Genomic DNA, 15,330 nt, shown 5'->3' with positions numbered 1-15,330 from the left:
GAGATTAAGAGCTTTCCCTCTGACACCTTCCTTATGAAGGCATCTACCAGGCGCACAGGTCAGACGTGTCAAAGGCTGCGGACAGTTTCAGCAGCACCAAGACAGCCGCGCGACCCTGATCCCCCGGGTGCCTGATATTATCTGTGGCGGCCGCCAGTGCTGTTTCTGTACTATGACCTCTTTAAAAAACATTCTGTGAAGGGTCCAGAATGTTGCCTATCCCAATGAGCTTCACTAATTTCTTATTAAGGTATTTCTCCAGGATTTTGGCCGGTGTAGGCAGAAGTGAGATAGAACGGATCAACACTAGGCTTTTTTGAAGAGGGATTACAGTAGCCTCCTTCCATGGTGGAGGTAAAATTCCCGAATTAAGGGCATGATTTAGTACATTTTGTAAAGTTTTGGCAACTCAATCAGGTGCCAGCTGCAGAATTTTAGGTGGAAAGGGGTCCACTAGAGACCTTGAGAAGCTCCTTGGTTTTCCATTCGGAAATGGAAGAAAAGACAAAGAGCTTCAAGGGCTCGGTGGGGATGGCTAATGCTTGCATAAACAAACTGGGTTCAACAGATGGAGGAAATTCAGAATAGATCTAGAGAATTTTGTCTCTTTACTGGGTGGCCACTACATCGCAAAAATCTTGCAAGGGCTCAGTAAGGACAGGAGTAGACGGCTAAGATAATTCTTTAACAACTCTAAATAATTCTTTAGAGGAGTTACCTGCCCTTCTAATCTTGCCTGTGTAGTAGGTGGATTTACCATGGTCAATAGCACATTTATATTGATGAATAATAACTCTGTGGCTCATTTTATCAGTAGTGTCGAGATTCAGTTGCCATTTCCATTCTTGTCTCCGACAAGTTTGTTGTTGCTTTTGTAGATCGTCAGTTAATCAGGGCACAGAAGGTTTGAATCTAGTGCGGCACTTACGTGTCAGAGGGGTAGCAATGTCAAGGGTGGCTTCAATTGTTTCCATTAAGCTGTTTTCAGGCTTTCAGGTGTATTCAACAGATTTAATCCTTGATGCCTTATCAGTAGGTACAAAAAATGAGTAAAACCAAAACTCCTAGCATTGAATTCCCATCTCCCCTAAACTCTGAGTGTCAATCATGGTTGGGAGATATTCGCCTACCACAACTGACTATCTATGAACCTGTGCAACCAGACACGATTACCAAGGTCAAATAAGTCTAACGCCAAGAAAAGATTATATGGAACAAAGACAAGATCTAGAAAATGAAAACAGAACTCTGCATCCTACAATGCAAATGAAGAAAATCAAGGGAAGAAAAAGACAAAAGTATGTCACACCATTATAATGCAGCTTGCAAAGTGGCCATAAAAAGAGACACCACTGCTTTACACACACATAAAGGATGCATTTTGCCATTGAAGGATATCTACCCAAGATTCTAGGAGAGTTCTGCAACCCAGAGTGCTACAATTTGAAGATTCCACATTCGCAAGCCTTCTGCAACAAACTAGCCAAAGAGCTCTTCTCATAAACTAAAACAAAAAAACTAGAGGATCACCTCAAGGGCGGCAAAGCAGCTAACACTTATCTTGCAATCAGCAGGACTGTCACAGACAGACAATATCAATAAACCATTTCTTGCTACATTCAACACACTCTCTGAAGAATACTGTTAAGCCTTATGAAGGCAAACATGTCATAACGTTTTCCGCAACCTGTGATGGGGCAGTAGCTGCAAGCATACTAAAAAAGTTCTTGGAACTATGATCCCTCCAATCCAATTTGAAGATATTCCACATCAGTCTACTTCTCAGAAACAAAAACATTGACCCATACAACCCAACAAACTATAGACCAGTATCTAATGGACCATTTTTAGGTAAAATGTTTAAAAGCGCAGTGATTACCCAATACTAACATTTTACCTAAGAAAACAACCTGGTGTTGGATGAACAATCGGGAATTAGATTAGGCAGAGATTTGGAGACAGCCTTCATATCCATATGGGACAAATTAAAACTGTTGATCAGGGTGATCATAGACTGTCCGATATCTGGTCCCACATGTCAATGAAGTCACAAGTATCACTTCTACACCATGAAAACATGGAGATGCATCTTCCTGTATCGTTTATATCAACAAAAACTACAAGCTATCCTTGACCTCGTCATCACTGAGGTATAGTTTGGTGGACCGGCTTCCTTGTAAGCAAACTACATCAAATTCAGAATACTGCAGCAAGACTCCTCCTTCATTTACACTTCAGGGAACACATGGCAACTGTCCCACAAGCCTTTCACTGGCTTCTTGTAGCTAGACAATCAATGTTGAAGGCACTCTGCATTGTTCACAGAGGTATACCAAGAAAAGGACCCACAAAGGAAGTTTAAACAAAACACACAAAACTGGACAGTGCACTCCAGATTACCATAACAACATGTTCTCCCCTCTTACAAAAAAACATCTATTTGAGGATCGGAGTCCAAGAGGCAAAATTGTGGATCTTTTTGTCAGGCAAAATATGAAGTGAACAGCCTGATCTGAAATTCAGTAGAGAGGTGAAAACCTGGCTATTTCCTAAATTAATTCAGCGACTATCGGACCAAGTGAACAGCCTAGAACAACCTACTAAGTTTAATAGCAAATGGCATTCCACTGATGAGATGCCGATGTTGAGAACCGCCCCATCTCCTACTGACCTTAAAGTATGCACCTCTATATCTTAAGGGCTAGTAGTCTGGAGTCTTCACCTAAGTGCAGCAACAATAATACATGTTTAAGCACACTTTAGAATGACAGTCCTCAGCACATTTGTGGATCATTAGAATGTATTAAAATTACAGCCCTAAAGGCATCACAGATGAAATCACAGGATTACATGTACAGCCAGACACCCTAGCAGGAAAGTCTGGCCACATAACCCCACTTTGCTTATGACATCACCTTACACCAGTACTTCACATTGAACAGGTGAACTTCAGTCCCTCTAAAAGAAATATCCATTAGTAAATGCATTTCAGTTCAATTACACCTCTTCAGCTCCAGGGGATGCCCTTCTCCAGACATCCACACCTCAGCCCTTCACTCCTTGACGCAATTATCAAAACACCCTCAGCTGAAGAACAAATAGTCTCAGCCCAGAAGGTATTCAATGCTCGCTGAGCCCTGGAGGCTTTATTCCTTCCGAATCCCCAGGACACCTAGGGTGACTTGTCTCTTCATGCTGGGGGGGGGGGAGACTGTGCTTTTCCAGCAGCGCCCCCCAGCACCTTTTCACCATTGAGGGTGACCCCCCTCCTCTGGGGGCCACCAGGCACCAAAAACGCTGCATTTCCCCATGCCTTGCAAGGCATTATGGGGCGCTTCATGCTCCTCTTTATGAATATCGTAGCAGCGGCTCTACCGCTGTGCTGGGGTGAGCACGATCTTCGTTCTGGTGCTTCGCGCCGTTTCCTGCTCTCGTTGGGGGGCCCGGTCCCACCCGGACCCCCAGGTGAGTGAAGCAGCGTGGGGAGCCTACCCCCTGCTGCTCTGGCCCGTTTTCGGGGGCCCAGTCCCACCTGGGCCCCTGGCACCGACTCTTCCTTCTGGGGGTCCCGGTCCCACACGGGACCCCTGCATGCCTTCTCGATGGAGGGCAGCCCGGGAAGCCCACCTACGGCTGCCCCCACCGGCTCCCCGCGTCCTGCTGCGGGAGCTGGCACGATTCTTCTTGTCTGCCCGCTCCTGCGGGCAGACACGCAGCGTCCGCTCTGGAACGGTTCTTTGGGGGGAGTGTGATGGCAGTTCCCCCCACCGCCTCCACACTCGGGGCCCGGGGATGGGGTCCCAGGCCCCCGAACATCTTCGGGGGAGTGCGACAGCACTCCCCCTCCTTCTGCATCGGCGGGGCCCAGGGTGGGCTCCTGGCACCCCGCGGGGGTACCTCCACAGGGTGCGCGACAGCGCACCCCGACTTTCCTTCCTTGGGGGGCAGCCCCTGGAACCTGACCCACCCCGGGCGCAGTTTCAAGACCGGCAGGGGAGCCCCACGTGCTTCGTCGTCGGTCCCATCAAAGGTCAAAGGTAGCTTACCATCTGGGGGGCATATCTCAGCCCCCATGGCTCCGATCTTCTCCATTTTCGTGTCCTCTTGCTCCTGGTGGCGCCCCCCAGCCACTGGGAGCACTCTCCTTCACCCTCCTGGTCTCCAAAAGGGAGCATTCTGCAGGGAGCGGTCTTCACTGGCTCCCTGCGCCAGCCTTTCGCCTGACTCTCCTCCTGGGCCTCTCTTCTCCCTGCGCAGAGGCCCCTGCTTCTGCGCACCGGTCCTGGGCTCTTCTTCTGGTGCTGATAGGGTCCTGGGGGAAGTCAGGGGGTCTCTCCTTCCAACTGCCCATTGCGCCAGGCTCCAGCACCTTCAGCCTCAGCAGACCACACCCCAGAGAGAGCTTCTCTTCCTGTGCAAGCACTTTTTAAAAGTTGAGTAGGGGGCTGGCAGGAAGTCTCTGTTGGTCCTATCAAACAGCGACACATCTCTTCCCTGCTCCTGCTCCCTCCTTCTTGTCCAGCCTCTGGGCTTGTTCAAAATGGCGTCGTCCAGAGTCTCTGGCCACATGTCTCTGAAGCCCCTTCCCCCCACGTTGCCTTCCCTCCTTGGTGCAGCCTGGTGCCTGGCACCCAGTGACATCTGCTAATGGATGAGCCTGTAGCCCCACCCATCTTCTCTTCGTGGAGAGGAGGCCCTAGCTTGTGGAAGAAAGGTTATCAATCCATCCAGCTGTGGTCAGCCCTCAGCCTGGGTCTGGTCATGGCTGGCTCAGAGAAATATGACAGTTCTGGATGACCCAAAAGCAGTACAAATATGACTTGGGACTCTGCAGAATACTTCTTTTCACATCCGCTACAGTGGACTTAAGTGCGTGTCTGGAATCTGTGGGCCTAATGGAAGTTAATCTAGCCCATGGGCTCCATATTCCCATAGGGGAATAATGAAGTAAAAAAACAGTAAGACACACTGACTTTCCCTGGCATGTTTCTTTCCAGTGTATAAAGCCTATTCCATATCACCACCCAATTCTGCATAAGTCCGGCCACAGCATTCACTTTGTAGCTGCTCCTGGACTGCGCACGCTAAGAAACTCCCCTGCGCAGCCGTACACGTGTGCACACGCATGTACACGTGTCTGCATGTAACCAGCCCTGTGTCCCTTACTCCAGCTGCTGCGCAGTGGCCTGGTCAAGCCAGGGGGACACCAGTAAAATCCCCATGCAGTCTTTTACATCCTGAGTTCACTGTGGGTGAGTCCCAATTCATGAGGCTCCCCCACAGTAAAAGCTCAACAATTAGGTGCTCAAAAAGCGAAAAATCCAGGCGGCCCATAGTGTCAGAACCACCTTCTAACACCTGACTTTTTGTATTCATGTGGGTGATGTGTGAAGTGGCAATACAGTGCTTTTACAGTGTAGTAGTTTATATTTTGCCACAGACATCCATACAGTTGTATTGTGAATGTCTCAACAGGAGCTAGCTTATGTACAATATAAGGCTGTCACAGAATATAATAACTATGTAATTCGTTAGGAGGTGTTGTTTTGGAACACTGTTTATTGTACTCTTCTTTACACCAGTATCTGAGCTGTCTACACATGTACATTTTGTGAGTGTGTGCCTATACATTGTCACTGATTTAGACATAGGAACCACCATTCAGATGTGGTGGAACATACATTCAATGATGTTGCATACAGGGACCCACTAGATATGTTTGGGCCAGGGATATAACGCCCCTAGCTTTATCCATGGTGTAGTGACTCAATGAATTGGGTTTGTAGTGTGTGAAGCCCACCATTGATGTATAGTGTGTGTCAAAGTTGACTAGGAGTGTTTTCAGTCAGGTGATGTGCGATGTATGTGTATTTTCATTAGGGATGTTTGACCTACACACACTAACACATGCGCACCATGTCTCTTCTGTTATGGTAGACTTGTCCGGTTTTGTGAAATATGTATTTAAATGTGTTTTAGTGTCCTCCACAACAGGACTTTGATTGGGATGAGTGTGCAGGGGTTCTCTCAAAGGTGCGTGGGTGGCATACATGAGAGGGTGGCTTACAAGAATTTAAGCTATACATATGTAATAGCCATATTGTCCCACCCAGACAATATTAATTTGACATAGCACAGCATCAGGGTATATGTTGGCATGAGTTGCATTACATCTACAAGGATTCAGTGCTGTTAGATTTTCCAATGCTTGTTACTTGCATTAGGTCTAGAAGTTACTACTCAGACTTGATAGCATGGTATTTATGGAGAGCAGAGCAGATACAGTAGTGGCAGAACATGTAGAATAGCCTCCATGTCGGCGCAGAAAGTGAGAAGCTGTGTGTAAGTGGGCATCGGACTTATATCCCTCCCTTTCCGCCAGCTCTGAAGAGGTGGTTGGTCTGATACGGTCGGCTCATCTGAATGAAGTATCGTAATAGGGCAGGTGGTCCGCAGGACGTTCCTCTCTCCGTAGGGCTCCATTGGTCCTTTATGACACCACTGCGGCTAGTATTTGATGCCAGAATCGAAAGGATTGCAGCGGCCAGAATTCTGTGCATTTGCATGCATTGTGAACCGACAGTTGGAGTGACCACAACTGTCATGACCGCGGCTGTCCGACCGCCTCCGACAGGACCGTGGAAGCTGGTCCAACCGGTATGGTAATGAGGCCCTAACTGCTTGAGCTGAAAAGCACCACATCCTCCCAGACTTCCAATATGGATGTAGGTCAGAAAGGGGTACGAATGATCAGTGCCTCAGTCTGTACCTTATTATAAATAAAGGTAGAGCTACTAAATCAGGTTTAATCCATATGGCTTTATGTAGCTGACTTCAGCTGTTGATAGGGAGAACAGGACATACTGTGGAACATCCGCTTGACCCTAAGAGTTCATATGGACATTGTTTACTAGTTGCGTGACTTTCACCTGAACATGTCTACAGTGGTTCGCTACAATACTAAAGGACATTGTTCGGACGCTTTTCTCAGCAGGAGGGAAGTCCACCAAGGGTGTATTTTGGCGTCTTTCTTGTTTACCCTACACAGAAATAATATGGAAAATTGCTTGCTATCCAATGGTACAGTATTCCTCAAAGTTGAAAATCGGCCCCTTCCTGTGTTACTTTATGCAGACAGTCCAGTTTTATTAGCTAGAACCGCACAAGGTCTGCAAAAGCACTTGGATCCGTTGGTGGCGTTTAAGGACAATCTTGACCTGACAACAAACTATAGTATTTATTTATTTTTATTTTAGTCATTTATATGGCGCGACGTATCATCCAAAAGGGGATCTCTGCGCCTGAGAAGAAAAACACCCTAATAGCAATTCGAATCAGTTAAAAGAGCCAGGTCTTGAGCAATTTCTTAAATTGGGAGAAGTTGGGACAAGCACGAATCTCATCAGGGAGGATGTTCCAATGGCTAGGGGCCAGGTGGGAAAAGGCTCGCCCACCCATTTTAGCCTTCCTGATTCTCCGCACGCAAAGCAGATTGTGGTTACTGGATCTCCGTTGTCGTACAGGTTGATAATGTTCAATTTTCTTCATCAGGTAGGCCGGCCCGGTCCCCTGGAGAGACTTAAAAACCAAACATAGCAGCTTAAAAATGGCTCGCTTTCTGATGGGGAGCCAATGAAGTTGGCGCAGGAGAGGTAAAGAGGGGGTCCATGATGGTTTGTTGAGGGCAAGGCGAGCTGCCATGTTTTTAACCACTCGTAGTTTGGATACCAAGTAGGACCTAGGACAACCAGGTCAAGACTGTTCTCTGTCTAAGGCCAGGAATTATCCAGAGTAATGCCTTTTGCCTATATGGGAGTCTTGTTTGATCTGGAAGGCACTTGGATCCCTCTTCTAAACTCTAAGAAAAATCTATTTATGTGGACAATTGGTTCTGTTTTGGACTTTTCCTCTAGGTTGGGGGAAAAAACTCTGTTAGCTCTGTTAGTGATGTATCAGGCAAAATTTGTATCTGCAGTTGTATTTGGTAGTGACATCTGGGGTTACCTCAACAGCACAGTGTTACAGACAGTGAAAAATGAATTTGCAAAACGTTTCTTGAATGTGGCCCAATCAACTCCCGGGCTATTTGTCCACCAAGAGCTGGGTCGTAGTTATCTTTCTGATGTATTGGCTTTGAGTCCCTTTTAAGATGTGTAGATTGGTGGAGGTTTGAGACCAAATTGAATCAAGACAAACTGCATGATTGTATCTGCCTTGACAAGGTCAGTGTTATTACCTGGTTGTGATTTACTTGTTAACCATGAGAAAATTAATAAATCTGATTTGGCCTGGACAAGAAAAACCTTTCTGTCTACTGCCAGTTCAAAAGAGAAGGTCAAAAATGTTCCAAGCCCTCTGTTGGAACAGTTTTAACTTTGAAAACAGTGTTTCATGCTGAGCCATATCTCATAATGGTAACCAACATCAATCACCATTTCTTGTCAACTGGTCTAGGCTGAAGTTAGCACAAAAGGATAGGATGACTTAAAAAATGTAGGTCCTTGTGGTTGCGACCATGTGATGTGTCTCCACAAGACATTACCGGTCTTTTGTCATCCTGTGGTTTTTATAATTCCTCTTTAAAATATACATATTTTTTTTAAGTGCGCTCAGCTATGTTTTTACAATTGTTGAATAATGATTTAACTTGTTACTGTGTTGCATGTTTTGTTAATCTCTGCCATGAAAATTAGATGGTCATTTATTCTGTGATGTTATGGAGTTTGTGCTTTTGTATGATTGTGTTCTTTTATGGATTTTAAATCGAAATCCGAAAAAAAAATCAGTGAATGAAAAAGGCTTCCTGTATACTTATGACATATTTGTGATCATCACTGACACAATCACCTCACTGCTTCTGGGATGAGTCTGATTCATGAAGTAGATCTTGAAATCAAGTTGTCTGGCTGGTGAGTATGCAGCCTGAGATTAGATCACCCCAGGCTAAATGCCCAAACCATGTTTGGGGGATTGTGACTCTCCTATGTGCACAGTTAATGCTTGCTCCTCCATCTCCCTCAGATGACAGTTTTTCTCCCCAGACATGTACAACTTCCTGTGTTTATTACTATGCAAAGAGACACGATGCAGGGAATTCAAACCATGGATATATTACATGCACATAAGATGGACCCAAAACATCTGCCCGACCCAGTTGCCAAATACACGCCTGTTGCAGTTAGGAAAACACATGGTGGAAGGTCCATCGGAGAATACATTCTAGTGCTATGCTATAGTGTAATACTGATACGCATAGGAGGTTTACTGGTCCAATGGAGGACACGGAGCCAGCGGGGCAATTTCACATCTGGACCAATTTTTCTCAGAAGACAGTTATAAAGCATTTCATTCTCTTGTAGAGGAATTTGATTTAGGCGTGGGATATGCTTGGCAGTATCAGCAACACTCCTGCTTTGTGAAGGAGTGTGTTGACCTTTTTACCAACAAGTCCATCTCAAGAAGTGGGGACCATTCAGGGGGATGATCTCAGGTCTCTGTGGTTTTTTGATTGAACCTGTATTCTTCAAATTGACAGAACATTACCTCGACTAGCTGATGAATGGTCTACCCTGCTCTATGACTCAAAGTCAGCTTCTTAGCAAGACCAGGTTAAAGTTCTCATACTTTAAAATGTTACACTACAAGTAACAACTCTGGAACTAGAGAGAGCAGTTTTACTCCTCCATTTTCACTGCTGTAGATGTACACACTTTACCATGATCTAATTCACATATTCTGGCATTGTCTCAAGATCTAATTGTACTTGCCCAAGAGTGCATGCAGCTGTCTATTACTCATGGCCCTCCCATTCTTGCCTCGGCTCAGCTTACCACATTAAATTAAATGAAAGATGTGACCAGTGTCTCTGTCGATATATATAGGTGGCTAGCGGCAACATTGGAAACATTCAGGGTCTGCATCCTGCGACACTGGTGGAAGATTAAGAATAGATTCTAAAGGAGTGGCAAAGCAAGATATTTTGAAATATATTGCTGCATGTATGTCAGGGCAATGGCCAGTTGAAGAACCTCGAGCATGCAGCTGCTGGTTCTCTTAGAATTGTCTCTGCGCGTCTTATAACAAATTGCTCCACATGACCCAACCCACCCCACTACTCCTATAAATGATTATTCTTCACAGTAATTGTGTGACTACGGATATTTTGTTGCCTCCACAGCTGAAATACAACATGTTTTGTACATTATCCTCTGGTATATACAGCCAATGAGAACATGTTTGTTCTCCCCAAGATGAAATGACTCATGACTTTCACTACTCCTTCCCCCCAAGTGTTTTTTTTGCCTCCTAAGGATCATTCGAGGGCACTGCTTTATATATGTATGCGCCCGTCCGCGTCCCAGGAGCGTCCAGCGCCAGGCATGCTGTCTGTCCCCCTTGCCTCAGGGGGTCCCCGCCGATATACAGCCGTCGCGACCTTTTGGCACTTAGACCTGCAATCTGTACGCCTCACACGACTTGGGATGTAAGTTGTAAAGGTCCCCATTTATGCTCTAAATGTCTTTTCCATCTTAGCCAGGCCCCTAGAGGCATACACCCTCAAGTTAGAAGGACGGGTAGTTCTAAAGGTCGTTCTATTATAAAAGCGGGCCTGATCAACAGTCGCTCGCTAGTCAAACATCACCAGGATATCTTTGACCTAATCTTGGACCTCCAGCTGGATCTTTTGTTGTTACTGAGACCTGGATGAATGACTCATCTAACCCTATTGTACAGATGGCTATTCCACCTGGTTATGCTATCTGCCGAGCTGACCGCCTGTGCGGTAGGGGCGGTGGGGTCGCAATTATCTACAGGAATGTCTGGGAGGTGACACTGAGCAACAACAATACGCTGGATCAGTGTGAGCTTCTCGACTTCACCATTATACTTTCGCCTCATTCGACACTAGCCGGCACTTTAGTATATAGACCGCCTGGCTACGCTGGCCCTTTTCTTAGCGGTTTTGGAGAGTTGCTTGTCTCCCATGCATTACGCTTTTCTCAATACCTCTTTCTGGGTGATTGTAATATTCACCTTGACCAACGGGATCTGAGTGACTCCAAAGCCTTTTTAGAGGCGGTTGATCTTGCGCAGCTCACCCAATGGGTCAGCTATCCTACCCATGTTGGTGGGCATATTCTGGACCCAATCTGCTCTAACTTTCCTATTTCTCTGGACAACCCTATGCCTGTTTCGTGGTCTGACCACTTCCTCTCTTGTTTTACTTGGTCTGTAAGTAATGGATCCACTGACTTTCAGTTCAATCCCTGCCCTCCTACAGCAAAAATTGATCCCTTGGCCTTTCGGCTTTGTCTAGACAACTCTAGGGTTACTCTTCCTACAGACCTTAAAGGGGCCCTTGCTTGTTTTGTTAGCTGGATTGGACGAGCTGTGGACAGTTTGTCTCCCCTGTCATGCCGCCGTCGCCATTGGGTTTCTCCCTCACAACCTTGGTTTACTCCTAATCTGAAGCTGCTCAAGCGGCATTGTAAAAAGGTTGAACGTAGCTGGCGCACTGTCTTTTGTCCAACAGCCAAGAAGTTGTTGAGAGATGCCCAGAAAACTTACTGCCGGGCTATCCGCGAAGCGAAAAGCCTTTACTACACTAAGTGGATTGAGTGCGCCAGCAACAATTCTAAAGAAATCTTCTCGATTGTCCAGAGTTTTATGGCCCCAGAAGCCATGGCTATGCAACTCCCAGTTTCTGCATCCTGGTGCGAAAAGCTCTCGGATTTCTTTATTGCTAAAATTCTGACCATTCAGGCTACATTTACTTCTAATGGAAGTCCTCCGGTGGGTTATTCCGCCCCGGTGGCATAATTTTCTGCTTTTTCCCAAGTGACACCATCTGACTCCCTTAAACTGTTACAATCCTTAAAGTCAGGGTCTCCGTCCGACCCCTGTCCGGCTAGGCTTTTGGCCTCGATTGCCGAGACAGTCAATCCTGAGGTGAATACACTTGTTAATTTGTCCCTCTCTGAGGCTGTTGTTCCACAGGAATGGAAACAAGCTAAAATCATTCCGTTGCTAAAAAAGCCATCTCTTGATGCCGCCAATCCTGCCAATTATAGACCGATCTCTCTACTTCCCTGTTTGGCCAAAATATGTGAAAAGGTAGCAAATAAACAACTGTCTGCTTTTGTTGAGAATGCGAGACTTCTCCACCCGGCTCAATCGGGTTTTAGAGCTTCTCATAGCACCGAGTCTGCCTTAGTCGAGGTTTCGGAGGCTATCCGCAAATGCTTGGATTCGGGTGGGAGTGCAGCCCTTATCCTTCTTGATCTGTCAGCTGCATTCGACACCGTCCCCCATGCTTTGTTATTGACTCGGCTAGCTGCTATCGGCATTACTGGTTCGGCTTGGAAGTGGCTGGAATCCTTTCTCACTCTTCGGTCACAACAGGTTTGGCTTCCTCCTTTTGTATCTCCTTCTCAGCCTGTTTCCACTGGAGTCCCTCAAGGCTCTTCGTTGGGCCCTCTGCTTTTTAATATATATGTCACGCCTTTAGTTCAACTGGCAGAGGATGGGGGGGCCAAGGTGGTGGCATATGCCGATGATACTCAGCTCCTGTTTACGTGGGACAGGACTGACTATTCTACTTCCAGAGTGCAGAGCTGTCTAGCTGCCGTCTTTCACTGTCTATCTGCCGCCCAACTGAAATGCAATGAGGAGAAGACAGAAATTCTACTCTTTGGTAAATTTCCGCCTCATTTCAGGGATTCTCTCTGGCCCTCAGCTTTTCCTTCTCCTTCCTGCATGGGTCTTCCAGTCAAAAACGTGGGTATCTGGTTCGATGAGCAGCTTTCCTTTTTGACTCAAATAAAAAAACTAACAGGATGCTGCTTTGGTATACTTAAATCTTTGAGAAGGTTTTTACCTCTGCTACCTAGATCAGCGAAGGAGACAGTAGTCCGGGCTCTGATCCTCTCCCGCCTCGATTACGCCAATGGTCTTTACATTGGTCTCCCCGATTACTTGCTGAGAAAACTACAGGTGATCCAGAATGCTGCAGCCCGGCTGGTGGTTAACCTCCCCATCAGAAATTGTATTTCATCTTCGCTTCGTTTGCTGCACTGGCTCCCTGTCAGAAAACACGTTGAATTCAAAGCCTTGGTCCTTGCTCATCGCGCCCTCCATGATAGAGGCCCTTCCTATCTCAAAAAGCGCTTTTCTTTCTACCAACCGACCAGGCTTCTGAGATCTTCTTCACAACTGCTTGCCTCCACCCCCGGTTTCCATCTTCAACGCATGGGAGGTAGATCTCTGGTTTTTAAAGCCGCTAGGTTGTGGAATGCACTTCCGTTATCTTTGCGTGCAATTCAGGACGATCATGTGTTCAGGAAACACCTCAAAACTCATCTGTTCTAATCTGTGTATTGTTTGCTGTACTCTTAGCTTGCACCGGGACACTCCTTGGAGTAGCTGTGCGCACTATAAAACACAGTAACACATATATATATATATTGTATTTAAGAATTTGGGACAATGGAAACGAGGAGGATTGTTGAGCAAAAATGAACACAATTTCCTGAAAAACGATCACCCAATCACACCGACCTTGTATTTGATTCCGAAGGTTCATAAAAATATCAGGCCAGTCCCTGGACGTCCTATTATCTCTGCCCAGAAAAGCTTACTGGAAGCCATGTCCAAATATGTTGATTTTTATTTGCATGAGCATGTAGAAAACCTTCCTTCATTTATCAAGGATACAGGACATTTTTTGACTAAATTACTGGCAGTGATCTGGAAACAGGAAAATACATTGATTGTCATGGACATTTGCTCCCTCTATACGAGCATTAATCATATCGATGGGTTGTAAGCAGTAAAATTCTATTTAGCAACTAGAAATGTACGATTCTTCCAACACAATGCCATGTTAATCAAAATGATTGAACTTTGTTTGCTCAAGAATTACTTTACTTTTAACAAAGAGGTGTTTCATCAGCTACACAGGTGGCTATGGGGGCATGTTTCTCTCCCACCTACGCATGTTTGCATGTGGGGTGGTGGGAGGAAAATGTCCTCAGACGCACCCACAACAGTTGCTTGATACACACATACTTGAGTGGTGGCGTTTCATAGATGATGTTTGTGGAAAGGTTCAGTGGAGCATGCCCAGAGTTTTGTTAACATCATCAACGAGAATGATTTGAATTTAGAATTCACAGCCCATATCAGTAAACAGAAAGTTGAATTCCTAGATGTGGAAATCTATGTTAATAATAACACCTTACAGCTCAAATTACATAGAAAGGTGACAGCGGGTAATTCAAACTTACACGCCAGCAGCTCCCACCCTAAACACTTAATAAAAAGTATACCAAACGGGGAATTTTTGAGAATGAAGAGAATCTGCAGTCTAGATACTGATCTTAAAGAGTGTCAGGATGAAGCAGCACAGAGATTCTTATCAAGGGGGTATAAGATGAAAGATTTGAAGAGCGCATTAGCAAAGGCTAATAAGACAGAAATTATAACTAATGTCAACACTATCCCCACAAATATTGAGGTGGGTAATAACTTACACACTGGTAGTGATCCTATAAGACTGATTACAACTTTCAGTCACCAGGAGAAGCAGATAAGAAAAATAATAAACAACAACTGGCGCATCGGTAAGACCGACATTACGTTATCACAAATTTGACCTGATCTGCCCTCTATAACGTTTAGACTGGCTCCCTCTATGAGGGATGCGTTGGTAAAACGTAGCCCAGAGGTTACTGCCCCAAAAAATTGGTTGTCCAACAGGACAGGCTTCTACAAATGAAGCTCCTGTCCGGCTTGTAAGTTTGGGGTCAATAAACAAGAATATATCGATGCATTTGAGCCTATACCATTAAAATCAAGGGAATGTTCACATGTAGGACAGAGTTTGCGGTTTACATCCTCGAATGCTCTTGTCACCTACAATATGCGGGTAGCACGAAGCTGCAGGTATTTAATCGGATCCTGCAGCATCTTCGAGCAATTGTTAATTCAGACCCCAGCTACTCCATCGCCCGGCATTTTAAGTTAGCCCACAATATCAACTTAAGTGACCTCAGATATTTTGTCATTGATGCAGTGCCGAGGCTATCAAGGGGTGGTACCAGGGAGAGGAAATTACGCCAGTTGGAAACCCAATATATCTTATCGCTTGACACAAAGCTGCCGAAAGGATTAAATACGGGGGAAGACATGTACAATTTTTTATTATCACGTGAATTGAGATTGGTTTTTATATACAAATCTATCTGTGGTATAATTGTGTCATAATTAATTGTGTGTGTATATACATTAATTTTCTATCCGATTTTTATGACCTTGTTTTACACAATTATT

General features: G+C 45.5%; 1 protein-coding gene across 3 annotated transcripts in view; it reads left to right on the top strand.

Annotated features, from left to right (window-relative positions):
* LOC146831275 (sodium/potassium-transporting ATPase subunit beta-1-interacting protein 3) overlaps nt 1-15,330 on the top strand; it is a 2,306,425-nt gene that overhangs the window by 1,246,364 nt on the left and 1,044,731 nt on the right. The window lies entirely within an intron of this gene.

Source organism: Triturus cristatus, chromosome 5_1 (genome assembly GCF_964204655.1).
Source record: "Triturus cristatus chromosome 5_1, aTriCri1.1, whole genome shotgun sequence".
NCBI classification, from domain to species: Eukaryota; Metazoa; Chordata; class Amphibia; order Caudata; family Salamandridae; genus Triturus; species Triturus cristatus.
This window is presented reverse-complemented; position numbering and strand designations above follow the sequence as displayed.